Consider the following 17,013-nt stretch of genomic DNA (forward strand, 5'->3'; position numbering starts at 1 on the left):
CGAGTCCTTGGACTGCAGCTAAGCCCCCGAGTGAGAAGTTTGCTCTTCACTCGGTAGGATTTTTACAAACTTAGGCGAGTCCTTGGACTACAGCTAAGCCCCCGAGTGAGAGGCTTGCTCTTCACTCGGTAGGATTTTTACAAACTTAGGCGAGTCCTTGGACTGCAGCTAAGCCCCCGAGTGAGAGGCTTGCTCTTCACTCGGTAGGATTTTTATAACTTAGGCGAGTGCTTGGACTGCAGCTAAGCCCCCGAGTGAGAGGCTTGCTCTTCACTCGGTAGGATTTTTTACAACTTAGGCGAGCACAGGGCTGCAGCTAAGCCCCCGAGTGGAAGTCTGGCTTACCACTCGGTAGGATTTTGATAACTTAGGCGAAACGGATTCGCAGCTAAGCCTCCGAGTGGGAGTCTGGCTCACCACTCGGTAGGATTTTTACAAACTTAGGCAAAACGGATTCGCGGCTAAGTCACCCACTGAGGGGGAATTTTATTGGACAAAAATAAAAAGTGACAAAAATTATGGAGGAACTATGACACTGTTATTTTGAGGTCCATGAACTACAGAAGTACTTTATTGCAACTCATCCGAGTGATAAAACTTAAGTATAAAATGGGCGGAGTAGTTCCGCGTTCCAAGCTCGGGGCTCGTCGATATTATGCTCGACGTTGTAAAGACGGTACGCCCCGTTGTGGAGAACCTTGGTGACGATGAAGGGACCTTCCCAAGAAGGAGCAAGCTTGTGTGGTTTGTGCTGATCCACTCGGAGAACTAAATCTCCTTCCTGGAAGGCTCGACCTCTCACATTTCTGGCGTGGAAACGACACAAATCTTGTTGGTAGATGGTCGACCGGATCAGAGCCATCTCCCTTTCTTCCTCTAAAAGGTCGACTGCGTCCTGCCGCGCTTGTTCAGCCTGTGCTTCATTGTAGATTTCAACTCGAGGAGCATTGTGGAGAAGATCACTCGGCAAGACTGCTTCAGCTCCGTAGACCAAGAAGAATGGAGTTCTTCTGGTCGACCGATTAGGTGTGGTCCGCAGCCCCCAAAGCACTAAGGGAAGTTCGTCGACCCAAGCTCCAGCTGCGTGCTTGAGATCACGCATCAGTCGGGGTTTCAATCCCTTGAGAATCAGGCCATTAGCTCGCTCTGCTTGTCCATTCGACTGCGGATGGGCGACTGAAGCGTAGTCGACCCGTGTGCCTTGGGAGTTATAGAAATCTCTGAATTCCTCCGAGTCAAAGTTCGACCCATTATCCGTAATGATGTTGTGCGGGACTCCATATCTGAATATTAGTTCCCTGATGAAGCTAACAGCAGTACCGGTGTCAAGGTTCTTGATTGGTTTAGCCTCGATCCACCTGGTGAACTTGTCGACTGCCACCAGTACATGCGTGAAGCCGCTTCGTCCTGTTCTCAAAGGACCGACCATGTCCAACCCCCATACTGCGAAAGGCCAGACGAGTGGGATGGTCTTCAGAGCCGATGCAGGCTTGTGCGACATATTCGAGTAGAACTGACATCCCTCGCACTTATCCACTATCTCTTTTGCCATCTCATTCGCCTTTGGCCAGTAAAATCCGGCTCGGTATGCTTTGGCCACGATGGTCCGAGAGGACGCATGATGACCACAGGTTCCCGAGTGGATATCATTGAGGATGAGTCGACCTTCTTCTGGTGTTATGCACTTCTGACCAACTCCAGTCGCGCTTTCTCTGTATAATTGTCCTTTGATTACCGTAAAGGCCTTAGATCGACGAACGATCTGTCGAGCCTCTTCCTCATCCTCCGGAAGCTCTTTTCTCAGGATATACGCGATATATGGAACTGTCCAGTCGGGAACGACCACCAAGACCTCCATGATCAAGTCGACCACCGCTGGGACTTCAACCTCAGTCGGATCTGTGGCACTCTTGGGCTGTGGAGTTTCTTCGGTGAAAGGATCTTCTTTGACTGACGGAGTGTGTATATGCTCCAAGAACACACCACTCGGAATGGCTTCTCTCTTGGAACCTATCTTTGCTAGATCATCAGCTGCTTGATTTTTCAGTCGGGGTATATGATGGAGCTCCAACCCCTCGAACTTCTTTTCTAGCTTCCTCACTGCACTGCAGTATCCAGTCATGGCTGGGCTTCTCACGTCCCACTCCTTCATCACCTGGTTGACCACTAAATCCGAGTCGCCATAGACCATCAGGCGACAGACGCCGAGTGAAATGGCCGTGCGTAACCCATATAAGAGGGCCTCATATTCTGCCTCATTGTTGGAGGAATCAAAGTGAATCTGGAGCACATATCTGAGCTTATCTCCTCTAGGGGAAACCAGGACGACCCCAGCACCGGAACCATTCAACATCTTAGAGCCATCAAAGAACATGGTCCAATGCTCCGAGTGAACTTCAGTCGGCTGCTGCTGTTCGATCCACTCGGCGAGGAAATCTGCTATTGCCTGGGACTTAATGGCTTTCTTTGCCTCAAACTTGATATCAAGGGGAAGAAGTTCAATCGCCCATTTGGCCACTCGACCAGTTGCATCTCTGTTGTGCAAAATCTCTGATAGTGGAGCGTCGCTGACGACTGTGATGGAATGATCAGAGAAATAATGAGCAACCTTCTTTGTGGTCATGTATATTCCGTACACAAGCTTCTGATAATGAGGATATCTCTGCTTGGATGGAGTCAAGACTTCAGACAAATAATACACTGGGCGCTGAACTTTGAGAGCTTTTCCTTCTTCTTCCCGCTCGACCGTAAGCACAGTACTGACGACTTGTCCTGTTGCTGCGATATAGAGCAACAGAGGCTCTTTGCTGATTGGAGCAGCAAGCACCGTCTGGGTGGAGAGCAGAGCTTTTAGCTCGGCAAACGCCGCATCAGCTTCTGGAGTCCACTCGAACTTGTCTGCCTTCTTCATCAGTCGGTAAAGAGGCAATGCCTTTTCACCGAGTCGTGAGATGAATCGACTTAATGCGGCCAAGCATCCAGTAAGCTTCTGGACATCGTGCACTCGCACAGGGCGTTTCATTCGGAGAATAGTGCCAATCTTCTCTGGATTAGCGTCGATTCCCCGTTCGGAAACGAGAAAACCAAGTAACTTTCCACCAGGAACTCCAAATGTGCACTTTGATGGATTGAGCTTGATATCATACCTTCTGAGGTTGGCAAATGTTTCGGCGAGATCAGCGAGCAGGTCGGAACCTTTTCGTGACTTGACAACGATATCATCCATATATGCTTCCACATTCCGACTGATTTGAGTGAGTAGACACTTCTGAATCATTCGCATAAATGTGGCTCCGGCAATCTTGAGGCCGAATGGCATGGTGATATAGCAGAAGCACCCGAATGGAGTGATGAAAGCTGTTTTTACCTCGTCGGGTCCGTACAGACGTATCTGGTGGTACCCGGAGTAGGCATCTAGAAAAGACAGTCTCTCGCATCCCGCGGTCGAGTCAACAATTTGATCTATGCGAGGGAGAGGAAAATGATCTTTCGGGCAGGCCCGGTTGATGTGCTTGAAATCAATGCACATTCGGAGCGACTTGTCCTTCTTAGGAACCATGACGACATTAGCGAGCCACTCGGAGTGGTATATCTCTCGGATAAATCCTGCCGCCAACAGTCGAGCCACTTCCTCACCAATGGCTTTTCTCTTCTGGACGGCGGACCGCCGAAGATGCTCTTTGACTGGTTTTGCAGATGAGTCGACTCTTAGGCGATGCTCAGCCAGTCCCCTGGGAACACCTGGCATGTCAGCGGGCTTCCATGCAAAAATGTCCCAGTTCTGACGGAGGAACTGGATGAGCGCTTCTTCCTATTTTGGGTCGAGTGTTGTGGAGATGCGGGTCGGAGCTGCATCGGGGTCGGTCGGGTGAATGTGAACAGGCTTCGTCTCACCGGACGACTGAAATGCAGACTCTGTGGCGGGTTTCTTGGATCGCAGCAAGTCACTCGGATCTGCATTTTGCTTGTATTCCTCGAACTCGACCGCTGTCACCTGGGAATCGGCAATCTTTGAGCCCTTCTGAAAACACTCTTCTGCCTTTTTCCGATCACCGGTGACAGTGATCACTCCTTTGGGGCCGGGCATCTTCAATTTGAGGTACACGTAACATGGTCGAGCCATGAACCGTGCGTAAGCTGGTCTCCCCAAAATGGCATGATATGCACTCTGAAAATCCACGACCTCAAACATCAACTTTTCTTTGCGAAAATGTTTCGAATCACCAAACACCACGTCCAAAGCTATTTGGCCGAGTGACTCGGCTTTCTTCCCTGGTATAACTCCATGAAAGCTCATGTTACTAGTGCTCAGTCGGGACATCGGAATGCCCATTCCTTTCAGTGTGTCTGCATACAACAAATTCAGCCCGCTTCCACCGTCCATCAGCACTTTTGTCAGTCGAGTGCCTTCGACAACTGGATCGACCACCAAAGCTTGCCTCCCAGGGGTGGCAATATGAGTCGGGTGATCAGATTGGTCAAATGTGATCGGTATTTGGGACCATTTCAGATAATTTGCTTTTGCTGGGGCAACAATGTTCACCTCTCGGTTAATAACTTTCAGTCGACTCCTGCTTTCCACATCTGCAAAGATCATCAGAGTGGAGTTGATATGCGGATATCCTTCCTCACTGTCCTCCTTGTCTTCGGCCTTGTCCAACTCCTTCTCCTTGTCCTTAGACTGTTTTCCCTGAAACTGCTGGATCAGGAGTCGACATTGGCGAGTGGTGTGCTTCGGGTAGATGATATTCCCCTCTTCGTCTTTCTTCGTGTGGATGTGACATGGCATATCCATTACGTCGTTCCCTTCTTTATCCTTTACCTTCTTAGGGTTCCAGGATCCTTTTGGTTTCCCCTTAAACTTTCCCTGAGTCACGGCCAGAGCCTCTCCAGGAGCTGCCGGTTCAGCCTTCCGCTTCTGTTTCCGACTGGTGTTTCCTTTTTCCGACTGACTCGGCTTGTGCTTGCCGCTTCGGAGTCGGTCTTCTTCTTCGCCGTTGGCGTACTTGGTAGCAATCTCCATCATCCGACTCAAGGTCATGTCACTGGTTCGACCAAACTTCAAACTCAGTTCTCTGTTCTTGACGCCATCTTTGAAGGCGCAGACTGCCTAATGATCAGACACATTCTCCACAGTGTGGTGCAAAGTGATCCATCTCTGAATATACTCTCTGAGAGTCTCATTGGTCCTCTGCACGCAGACTTGCAACTCTGTCAGTCCAGCTGGTCGCTTGCAAGTTCCTTCAAACGTTCTGACGAACACTCGGGACAGATCTTCCCAAGTGTAAATGCTGCTAGGAGGTAATTGAGTCAACCATGCCCTAGCAGAACCTTCCAGCATGAGGGGCAAATGCTTCATGGCCACCTCGTCGTTCCCACCACCAATCTGAACTGCCACTCGGTAGTCCTCAAGCCAAGTTTCAGGCTTAGACTCACCAGTGAACTTGCTGACTCCTGTTGCCAACCTGAAATTGGGAGGGATAACTGCGGCTCTGATAGCTCTGCTGAAACATTCAGGACCAGAAACATGCACTCGACTGCTTGTGGGTGCATCTCTGTCGAGTCCGCCTCGATGGGCTCTGTTCCGGTCGACCAAACCTTGCACGATAATGGATCGCGCGTCGAAGCCTGGTTCTCTGGGGTCGACTGGAATCCTTCGCCCTGTACTGAACTGACGCCTGTCATCTTGCTGCCGAGGAGCGTAAGACCCACCCCTCGGAGGGGAATTGGGCACTCGACGCCTATCATCTCGGTCGAGTCGATCACCATATTGGCCTCGCCGATTCTCGTGCCCCTCACGCCGCGGAGGCGATCTGGGGCTGTGAGCCGACTGAACTGTATCTGCAGCGATGGATCGACTGTGAATTCGGTTGCGCGACTGCGACACAGCTGAATTCTGGTCTCTTGCTGCCCGAAGCAGATCCCTGATCTGCATCAAGCCTCTGCCAGCTTCCGACTGAGAAGGCTGGATGGACTCTGCTATACGGGCTGCAGCTGCTAAATTCTGGATTGGGGTTCGATATACCTGAGTCGGCGGGAAGAGTTGACGTCGACTGGTGTCGGGAACTCGTTGCCGCGCGCGCTCGTCGAGTGCCCGCTGAAGATTCTCCAGTCGAGTGCGTTCGGCCAAATTGGCCAGACGTGCCTCCTCCAAGGCACGAGCCTCGGGGGTTTCTCCTGCGATGGGAGTACGCAGGGCATCCACGTTCCTGCGGCGAAGTTCCTCTCTTTGCAGAGAGTCGAGTGGCTCGGGCTGGTACTCTTCGTGGCCTCGTGCGGGGTCGCCTCCGTCGCCTACCCCACCATCACGGGCGAAGCCAGGGGGACTGCGGGGCCCGTCGACCATCAGGATTTCCGCCGCTGGATCACTGCTATCGCACTCGGATGCAGTCTCTATGGAGCCAGTCGACAGATTGAACAAGCCGTAGAGAGATTCGTCGGGCTCGATAGCCGCAACTTGGGTGGTGGCCGACTGGCGAGCCACCGCATGCCTCACCCATCGCTGAAGCCTCGACCGGCCCGAGCGCTTGCGCTGGCGGGAGACCGGGAGGGTGGACGATGGAGGAGTCGACCGATACGGGGTCGACGGTTGCCGCAGCAGAACGCCGCGGACATATGCGCGAAAATGCGTCGCACCGCGGACGGGGAGCGCATCAACGTCGAGTGGAGCCTCCTGGAGCCAGGCGGAGTCGTCGGCGATGAAGGTGAGAGTGCCGAGACGGATCTCTCGACCCTCGACCAAAACTCCAGCAGCCACCATGATGAAAGTACTCGGAAGAATCGCAACTTCTCCGCAAAATCGCTAAAACACCTGCCCCACGGTGGGCGCCAACTGTCGTGGTTCTAAGCCTGACAGTAGAGTGGGGGGTAGGTATGGAGAGGCAAGGTCCTAGCTATGGAGAGGTTGTAAACACAAGGGATGTACGAGTTCAGGCCCTTCTCGGAAGAAGTAATAGCCCTACATCTCGGAGCCCGGAGGCGGTCGAGTGGATTATGAGTATATGAGTTACAAGGTGCCGAACCCCTCTACCTGTGGAGGGGGGTGGCTTATATAGAGTGCGCCAGGACCCCAGTCAGCCCACGTAGGAGAGGGTTTAAGGTGAGTTAAGTCCGGGGCATTACTGGTAACGCCCCACATAAAGTGTCTTTACTATCATAAAGTCTACTTAATTACAGGCCGTTGCAGTGCAGAGTGCCTCTTGACCTTCTGATGGTCGAGTGAGTCTTCATGGTCGAGTCCTTCAAGTCAGTCGAGTGAGTCCCTCGTTGGTCGACTGGAAGGCGACCTCTTCTAAGGGTGTCCTTGGGCAAGGTACTTAGATCAGGTCCATGACCCTACCCTAGGTACATGACCCCATCAGACACCACTAGCAGGCGTGAGTTGATGGACGCATATGCAAATGTACCATTGATTACATACAACAAGTCATCAACCCACAACGACAACGAGGATACACGTTGGATTATAGATCATTTCCAGCAAAACATTCTAGTAAAGTTTTTCTCACACAACAAATAACAAAGCGATGAAATGAGATGCAGCTCAACCACTCGTCGGCGTTGGAAATGCTTGCTTTGAACCAGAAGTGATTCTCTGGGAATGGCCATCTACTGTCAATCTCGAGACCAATGCAGGACTGGTCATCCAGGCTGAAGCGGCCTATGTCAGGACCCATATTGGGATGGTAGGGAAGCATAACAATGTCCGAGGTATAGATACAGTTGCTTCTCATAAATGGTAGTAACGTTGTGTATACAGCAGCTGGATCGCCTTCCACCATCATTGGATAGTTTTGTGCAAGGAAGAGCGAGTTTCCTCCAAGACTTTCAATACTGAACCAGGGAGAAGGTGTTGGCGCTAGTACACTAGCATCCATCCCGAATACCTTGCAATGGATGTTGGAATACGTCCAGAGAGTTCGACCATGCGAGACAACACCTGCTTCCTTAGTAACATTAGTAGTGCCCTGTATATAGACAAGAAGAGGTCATCCATCGGAATAAGTTGCCAGGCGCCACTGAGTATATGGGTCCTGCTCGTCCTCATGCTCATGATCATCAGCATCATCATCTCCATCTTGGTTATAAAAAATTTCAAGTATAGATGGTGGAATGTTCACAGGACCTTGGAAACACAAGAAGTTTAATTGGTAAAGGGAAACTAGCTAACCTATATGCATGTGGATGAAACAATTATAATTATGGTGGAAGATAAACGTACCAAAAGCATCAGGATTCCATGCAAAAACAGTGCCACGAGTGGTGGTAGCAAACACAAGACCCTCGTATTGAATTGCATCACATTACTCACCCATGTACAGAAATTGACTTTTGAGCAATATCCATCGAGGCGTGGAAGTAAGGACGGCAACAAGCTTGTCAAAGATAGCAACAACTTCATAGGTCGTGTAATCCCAAGAGCGGTTGGGAAATCGACAAATTGCTATCTTTCGTAGATGACAATCACCATGATCGTATTTGAACTCACGTAGAATACCGGTGTACTCAACCTCTGGGCAGTCATTTGAGATTTTTGGAAGTGGAACCCGATGACGAGTGTACACATTCACAAGTTCCCACTCGCAGTTGTACCCAATATAAACAACCCAATCTCCATTTGCGTCTGCCCAAGCCTTGCCCTCAAGCGATTGCATGTTAACATCATATGTATCATTATCAAGCGGCATCAACTTGCACAAGGTGAGGCTTCCCTCGTCCCCGCGCCAGTCAGCAGGGTAACGACGAAGAAGATAGGGGAGATCAAACCGCTCCTGGACCCTTGGGTTCCTTGTAATGATGTTATTAGTTGAGTCGAGAATGGTCTTGAACGAACCTGCCATGCTAGCCGAGTTGATGATGTCGCACCGATCAATGAGTTCCTCCACCACGTCATCTTTCAGATCAGGGCAAGAATAACGGCGTCATTTCCGGCCTGTTCCCTCCATGGAGAAGATGATCGAACAATGGCAGAAGGAAGGGTGAAGGAAAATGGATGGAGGAAGAGTGTGCGACAGCAGTTCCAAATCGAGAGGGAAAGGTGAAGAGGCCATGGACAGTTGCCACGGTACACGAAGAGGCGCTTGGGGAAGTGGGGAGCGAATGGTTTCCACAGAGGTCACACACTAATGACAATGGCTGAGTGAACCGCATGCATATATCGTACACACCTTGATCTGGCTGCTCGTTTCTTTTATGTTTCCTAATCACAAACAGTTCATCCGAGTGAACCCTATGGTGTATATCGCACACACCTTCATCTGGCTGACCGTTTCTTTTGTGTTGCCTAATCACAAACCGTTCATCCGAGTGAACCATATGTTGTATATCGCACAGACCTTCATCTGGCTGACCGTTTCTTTTGTGTTACCTAATCACAAACAGTTAATCCGAGTGAACCTAATGTTGTATATCGCACACACCTTCATCTGGCTGTCCGTTTCTTTTGTTACTCCTCATCGCAAACAGTTAACTGAACTGAACCATATGCCCTGCATCGCACACGCAACTAAAATCTGAACTGTGTTTGATGTATCCGTCATCGCAAACATTTTGGACATTTTTGACGGTTCTCTGACACCACCGTTTGTGATTATTACATCACACACAGTTTCTCGAAGGGTCTCTGATCATAGTGTCGCGTTAGCAGCATCCTGCAGTAGTGTTTGAGCATTGCAAAGAGCTCGGGAATTGTTTTGTCCATTCCTTGCATATTATAGTTCATCATGAAGCCTTTGTAGCTTGGTGGCAATGATTGAAGAACTCTGTCAATAACACTATCATTTGGAAGATTAACTCCCAGCTGAGTCAAGTGATTATGATACGCACACATTTTGAGTATGTGTTCACTAACAGAACTGTTCTCCTCCCTCTTGCAGCTATAGAACTTGTTGGAGACTTCATATCTCTCAACTCGGGCATTTGCTTGAAATATTAACTTCGACTCCTGGAACATCTGATATGGTCCATGACGTTCAAAATGTCTTTGAAGTCCCGATTCTAAGTTGTATAGCATGGCACCCTGAACTATCGAGTAGTCATCAAATCGAGCTTGACAGACGTTCCAAACATCAACATCTGCTCCTGCAGCAGGCCTTTCACCTAGCGGTGCATCAAGGACATAATTCTTCTGTGCAGCAATGAGGATAATCCTCAAGTTACGGACCCAGTCTGTGTAGTTTGTACTATCATCTTTCAACTTAGCTTTCTCTAGGAACGCATTAAAATTCAGGGGAATGGTAGCACGGGCCATTGGTCTACAACATAGATATGCAGATACTATCAGGACTAAGTTCATGATAAATTAAGTTCAAATAATCAAATTACTTAAGAACTCCCACTTCGATAGACATCCCTCAAGTCATCTAAATGATACGTGATCTAAATCAACTAATCCATGTTCAATCATCACGTGAGATGGAGTAGTCATTAATGGTGAACATATCTATGTTGATCATATCTACTATATGATTCGCGTTCGACCTTTCGATCTCCGGTGTTCCGAGGCCATGTCTGTACATGCTAGGCTCGTCAAGTTTAACGCAAGTATTCCGCATGTGCAAAATTGTCTTGCACATATTGTATGTGAACGTAGAGTCTATCACACCCAATCATCACGTGGTGTCTCAACACAACAAACTGTAGCAACGGTGCATACTCAGGGACAACACTTTTACCTTGAAATTTATTTAAGGGATCATCTTATAACGTTGTCGTCATACTAAGCAAAATAAGATGCATAATAGATAAATATCACATGCAATCAAAATATGTGACATGATATGGCATCATCTTGTGCTTTTGATCTCCATCTCCAAAGCATCGTTATGATCTCCATCGTCACCGGCTCGACAGCTTGATCTCCATCATCGCATCGTGATCGTCTCGCCAACTATTGCTTCTACAACTATCGCTAACGCATAGTGATAAAGTAAAGCAATTACATGGCGTTTGCATTTTATACAATAAAGAGACAACCATAAGGCTCATGTCGGTTGCCGATAACTTTTGCATGATCATCTCATACAATAACATATATCACATCATGTCTTGACCATATCAAATCACAACATGCCTTGCAAAAACAAGTTAGACGTCCTCTACTTTGTTGTTGCAAGTTTTATGTGGCTGCTACGGGCTTCTAGCAAGAATGTTCTTACCTACAGCACAAAAACCACAACAGTGATTTATCAAGTTTGTTGTTTTAACCTTCAACAAGGACCTACCAGTCATATTCGATTCAACTAAACTAGGAGAAACAGACCCCCCCCCCCAGCCACCTTTATGCAAAACTAGTTGCATGTCTGTCGGTGGAACCAGTCTAATGTGCGTGGACATGTAAGGTTGGTTCGGGCCGCTTCATCCCACAATACCGCCGAATCAAAATAAGACGTTGGTAGTAAGTAGTATGACTATCACCGCGCACAACTCTTTGTGTTCTACTCGTGCATATCATCTACGCATAGACCAGGCTCGGATGCCACTGTTGGGTAACGTAGCATGCAATTCAAAAAAATCCTACGCTCACGCAAGATCTATCTAGGAGATGCATAGCAATGAGGGGGGGAGTGTGTCTATGTACCCTTGTAGATCATAAGTGGAAGCGTTTCACAACGCGGTTGATGTAATTAAACTTTGTTCACGAAACACCGATCTAGTACCGAACGTACGGCACCTCTGAGTTCTGCACACGTTCAGCTCGGTGATGTCCCTCGCCTTCTTGATCCAGCAAGATGTCGAGGTAGTAGATGCGTTTCATTAGCATGATGGCGTGGTGACGGTGACGGTGAAGTGATCTCCGCATGGCTTTGCCTAAGCACTACGAAGTTATGACCGGAGGCGTAAACTGTGGAGGGGGGCGCCGCACACAGCTAAGATAATGTCTGGGGTGTGCTAGGCGCCCCCCACATATATATAGGTGGGGGGAGGAGGGAGCAGCCAGGGGTCGCCCCAAGTAGGATCTAAATCCTACTTGGGGTTTCCCCAAGTGGCGCTCCCCTACCTTTTTTCACCGCAGAAGAATGGGAAGGGGAAGAGAGAAAGGAAAGGGGGTCCAAACCCCCCTTTTTCCTTCTCCCAACCGGCCTCCTGCCATTAGGGGGGCGTGATACGTCTCCAACGTATCTATAATTTTTTATTGTTCCATGCTATTATATTACCCGTTTTGGATGTTTATAGGCTTTCTATATATTTTTATATCATTTTTGGGACTAACCTACTAACCGGAGGCCCAGCCCGAATTGCTTTTTTGCCTATTTCAGTGTTTCGAAGGAAAGGAATATCAAACGGAGTCCAAACGGAATGAAACCTTCGGGAGAGATCTTTTTGGAACAAACGCAATTCAGGGGACTTGGAGTGGACGTCAAGAAGCAGCCGAGGCAGCCACGAGGGTGCAGGGCGCGCCCTAGGGGGTGGGCCCCTCGGGGCTCCCCTAATCGACTTCCTTCGCCTATATATATTCACGTACCCCGAAAACATCCAGGAGCACCACAAAACCCTATTTCCACTGCCACAACCTTCTGTACCCGCGAGATCCCATCTTGGAGCCTTTTCCGGCGCTCCGCTGGAGGGGAAATTGATCACGGAGGGCTTCTACATCAAAATCAAGGCCTCTCCGATGAGTTGTGAGTAGTTTACCATAGACCTTCGGGACCATAGTTATTTGCTAGATGGCTTCTTCTCTCTCTCTCTCTCTCTCTCTCTCTCTCTCTCTCTCTCTCTGAATCTCAATACAAAGTTCTCCTCGATCTTCTTGGAGAACTTTTCAATGTAACTCTTTTTGCGGTGTGTTTGTCGAGATCCGATGAATTGTGGGTTTATGATCAAGTTTATCTATGAGAAATATTTGAATCTCCTCTGAATTCTTTTATGTATGATTGGTTATCTTTGCAAGTCTCTTCGAATTATCAATTTGGGTTGGCCTACTAGATTGATCTTTCTTGCAATGGGAGAAGTGCTTAGCTTTGGGTTCAATCTTACGGTGTCCTTTACTAGTGACAGCAGGGGCAGCAATGCACGTATTGTATTGTTGCCATCGAGGATAAAAAGATGGGGTTTATATCATATTGTTTGAGTTTATCCCTCTACATCATGTCATCTTGCCTAATGCGTTACTCTTATCTTATGAACTTAATACTCTAGATGCATGCTGGATAGCGGTCGATGTGTGGAGTAATAGTAGTAGATGCAGGCAGGAGTCGGTCTATTTTTTGTGGACGTGATGCCTATATACATGATCATGCCTAGATATTTTCATAACTATGCACTTTTCTATCAATTGCTCGACAGTAATTTGTTCACCCACTGTAATACTTATGTTATCTTGAGAGAATTCAGTAGTGAAACCTATGGCCCCCGGGTCTATTTTCCATCATATAAGTTTCCGATCTACTTTATTTTGCAATCTTTACTTTCCAATCTATATCATAAAAATACCAAAAATATTTATCTTATCTTATTATGTCTATCGGATCTCACTTTCTCAAGTGGCCATGAAGGGATTGACAACCCCTTTATCGCGTTGGTTGTGAGGTTCTTGTTTGTTTGTGTAGGTGCGGGGGACTTGAGTGGAGCCTCCTACTGGATTGATACCTTGGTTCTCAAAAACTGAGGTAAATACTTACGCTACTTTGCTGCATCACCCTTTCGTCTTCAAGGGAAAACCAACGCGGTGCTCAAGAGGTAACAAGAAGGATTTCTGGCGCCGTTCCTGGGGAGGTCTTCGCTCAAGTCAAGACATACCAAGTACCCATCACAAAATCTTAACCCTCGCATTACATTATTTTCCATTTGCCTCTCGTTTTCCTCTCCCCCACTTCACCCTTTGTCGTTTTATTCGCCCTTCTTGTGTTTGTATTTTTGTTTGCCTTGATGTCTTACTTGGCTCGTTTGCTTGCTTGGTTGGTATAATTCTTTATTTATTGCTAAACAGAGAACCTAAGATCTATGGATCCTCATCCACTTGCTAATCTTTTTAAGAGATCCAATTATGATGAACCAATTCCTAGTGATTTGAGTACACTAGATTATCTTTCTGAGGTTTTGCTTGAAATTCCTGAATCTGAAAATTGTGATGAATAGATTCACGATAGTTCCTTGAATAAAAAGTATGATTGCAATGATTTTACTATAAATTCTCTTGATGTCAATAGTGATAATAATATGCAAAACCCTAATCTTAGGGATGCTAAGATTGCTATGTCTACTACTTGTTGCAATGATCATGATTGGGGTGATTCTTCTTATGATCTTGAAAATTTACTTAAGACCCATGATGAATATGAGATTGATAATAGTTTTTGCAATAATATTGAAAGTGGGTGTGGAAGAGTGTCAACTTTAGATCCCACATATTTGGAGAATGTTCAATCTTATGGTATTTTTGATAAAAGTGAGTTTGGAGAGGTCATGACTTTAGTTAATGATAATCCCACTATTTTGGAAGAGTGTCAATTTCGTATGCATGTGGTTCGTGTTGAGAATATGTTATGTGATAGCTATTTTGTTGAATTTTCCTATGATCCTACACGTAATTACTATGAGAGAGGAAAATATGGTTGTAGAAATTTTCATGTTACTAAATTACCTCTCATCATGTTGAGATTGTTACCGTCTCTTTCTTCTTCCTTGCATATGCTATTTTTTGTTTATAAAATGCCTATGCATAGGAAGTATGTTAGACTTAGATGTGTTTGTCACATGCTATATGATGCTCCTTTTGTGCTTCAATTCTTCTCTCTCATGCGAGCATCATTAAAATTGTCAATGCCTAGCTAAAAGGCTTTAAAAAAAAGCGCTTGTTGGGAGACAACCCAATTTATTTCCTTTCTGTTTTTGAATAAATAATTCATATAGCCTCTGGTTAGATGTGGTTTTATGTTTTAATTAGTGTTTGTGCCAAGTAGAACATATAGGATCATCTTGGGTGATAGTTAATTTGATCTTGCTGAAAAATAGAATCTTTTTCACGCACGAGAATAATTTTTATAAATCACAGAAATGTGATTTTTAGTTTATTATTTTTGCAGTAGATAAATAGACAAATTTCCTAGGACTTACTATTTTGGTAGGATTTGTAGAGTTCCAGAAGTATTCTAAAGTTACAGATTACTACAGCCTGTTCTATTTTTGACAGATTCTGTTTTTCGTGTGTTGTTTGCTTATTTTGATGAATCTATGGCTAGTATCGGGGGGTATGAACCATAGAGAAGTTGTAATACAGTAGGTTTAACACTAATATAAATAAGGAATGAGTTAATTACAGTACCTTAAGTGGTGGTTTTTCTTTCTTGCACTAACGGAGCTCATGAGATTTCCTGTTGAGTTTTGTGTTGTGAAGTTTTCAAGTTTTGGGTAAAGATTTGATGGACTATGGAATAAGGAGTGGCAAGAGCCTAAGCTTGGGGATGCTCATGGCACCCCAAGATAATTCAAGGACAACTAAAAGCCTAATCTTGGGGATGCCCCGGAAGGCATCCCCTCTTTAATCATCGTCTATCGGTAACTTTAATTGGAGCTATATTTTTATTCACCACATGATATGTGTTTTGCTTGGAGCGTCTTGCATGATATGAATCTTTGATTTTTATATTACCACAATCATCCTTGCTGTACACACCTTTTGGGAGAGACACACATGAATTGGAATTTTTTAGAATACTCTATGTGCTTCACTTATATCTTTTGAGCTAGACAATTTCGCTCTAGTGCTTCACTTATTTCTTTTTAGAGCAAGGCGGTGGTTTTATTTTGTAGAAATTATTGATCTCTCATGCTTCACTTATATTATTTTGAGAGTCTTTTAGAACAGCATGGTATTTGCTATGGTTATAAAATTGGTCCTAGAATGATGGGCATCCAAGTTGGGTATAATAAAAACTATCATAGAAAGTGCATTGAATACTATGATCAATTTGATGCTTGATAATTGTTTTGAGATATAAAGGTGGTAATGTTAGAGTCATGCTTTAAAAAAGTTAGAAATACTTGTGTTAAAGTTGGCAAGTCCCGTAGCATGCACGTATGGTAAAAGTTGTGTAACAAATTTGTTGCATGGGGTGTTCTTTTGATTGCTTTCCTTATGTGTGGAAGTCAGGATCGCGCGATGGTTAACTCCTACCAACCCTTCCCATAGGAGCATGCGTAGTAGTACTTTGCTTCGAGGGCTAATAAACTTTTGCAGTAAGTATATGAGTTCTTTATGACTAATGTGAGTCCATGGATTATACGCACTCTCACCCTTCCACCATTGCTAGCCTCTCTTGTGCCGTGCAACTTTCGCCGGTACCATACACCCACCATATACCTTCCTCAAAACAGCCACCATACCTACCTATTACGGCATTTCCATAGCCATTCCGAGATATATTGCCATGCAACTTTCCGTCGTTCCGTTTATTATGACACGCTCCATCATTGTCATATTGCTTTTGCATGATCATGTAGTTGACATCATATTTGTGGCAAGGCCACCTTCATAATTCTTTCATACATGTCACTCTTGATTCATTGCATATCCCGGTATACCTTCAGAGGCATTCACATAGAGTCATATTTTGTTCTAAGTATTGAGTTGTAATTCTTGAGTTGTAAATCAATAAAAGTGTGATGATCTTCATTATTAGAGCATTGTCCCAAGTGAGGAAAGGATGGTGGAGACTATGATTCCCCCACAAGTCGGGATGAGACTTCGGACTTTATGAAAATAGTAGAGGCCAAAGAAGCCCACCAAAATAAAAAAATGAGAGAATAAGAGAGAAGGGACAATGTTACTATCCTTTTTCCACACTTGTGCTTCAAAGTAGCACCATGATCTTCATGATAGAGAGTCTCCTATGTTATCACTTTCATATACTAGTGGGAATTTTCATTATAGAACTTGGCTTGTATATTCCAATGATGGGCTTCCTCAAAATACCCTAGGTCTTCGTGAGCAACCAAGTTGGATGCACACCCACTTAGTTTCTTTTGTTGAGCTTTCATACATTTATAGCTCTAGTGCATCCGTTGCATGGCAAT

Source organism: Triticum dicoccoides, chromosome 2B (assembly GCF_002162155.2).
Source record: "Triticum dicoccoides isolate Atlit2015 ecotype Zavitan chromosome 2B, WEW_v2.0, whole genome shotgun sequence".
Lineage (NCBI taxonomy): Eukaryota > Viridiplantae > Streptophyta > Magnoliopsida > Poales > Poaceae > Triticum > Triticum dicoccoides.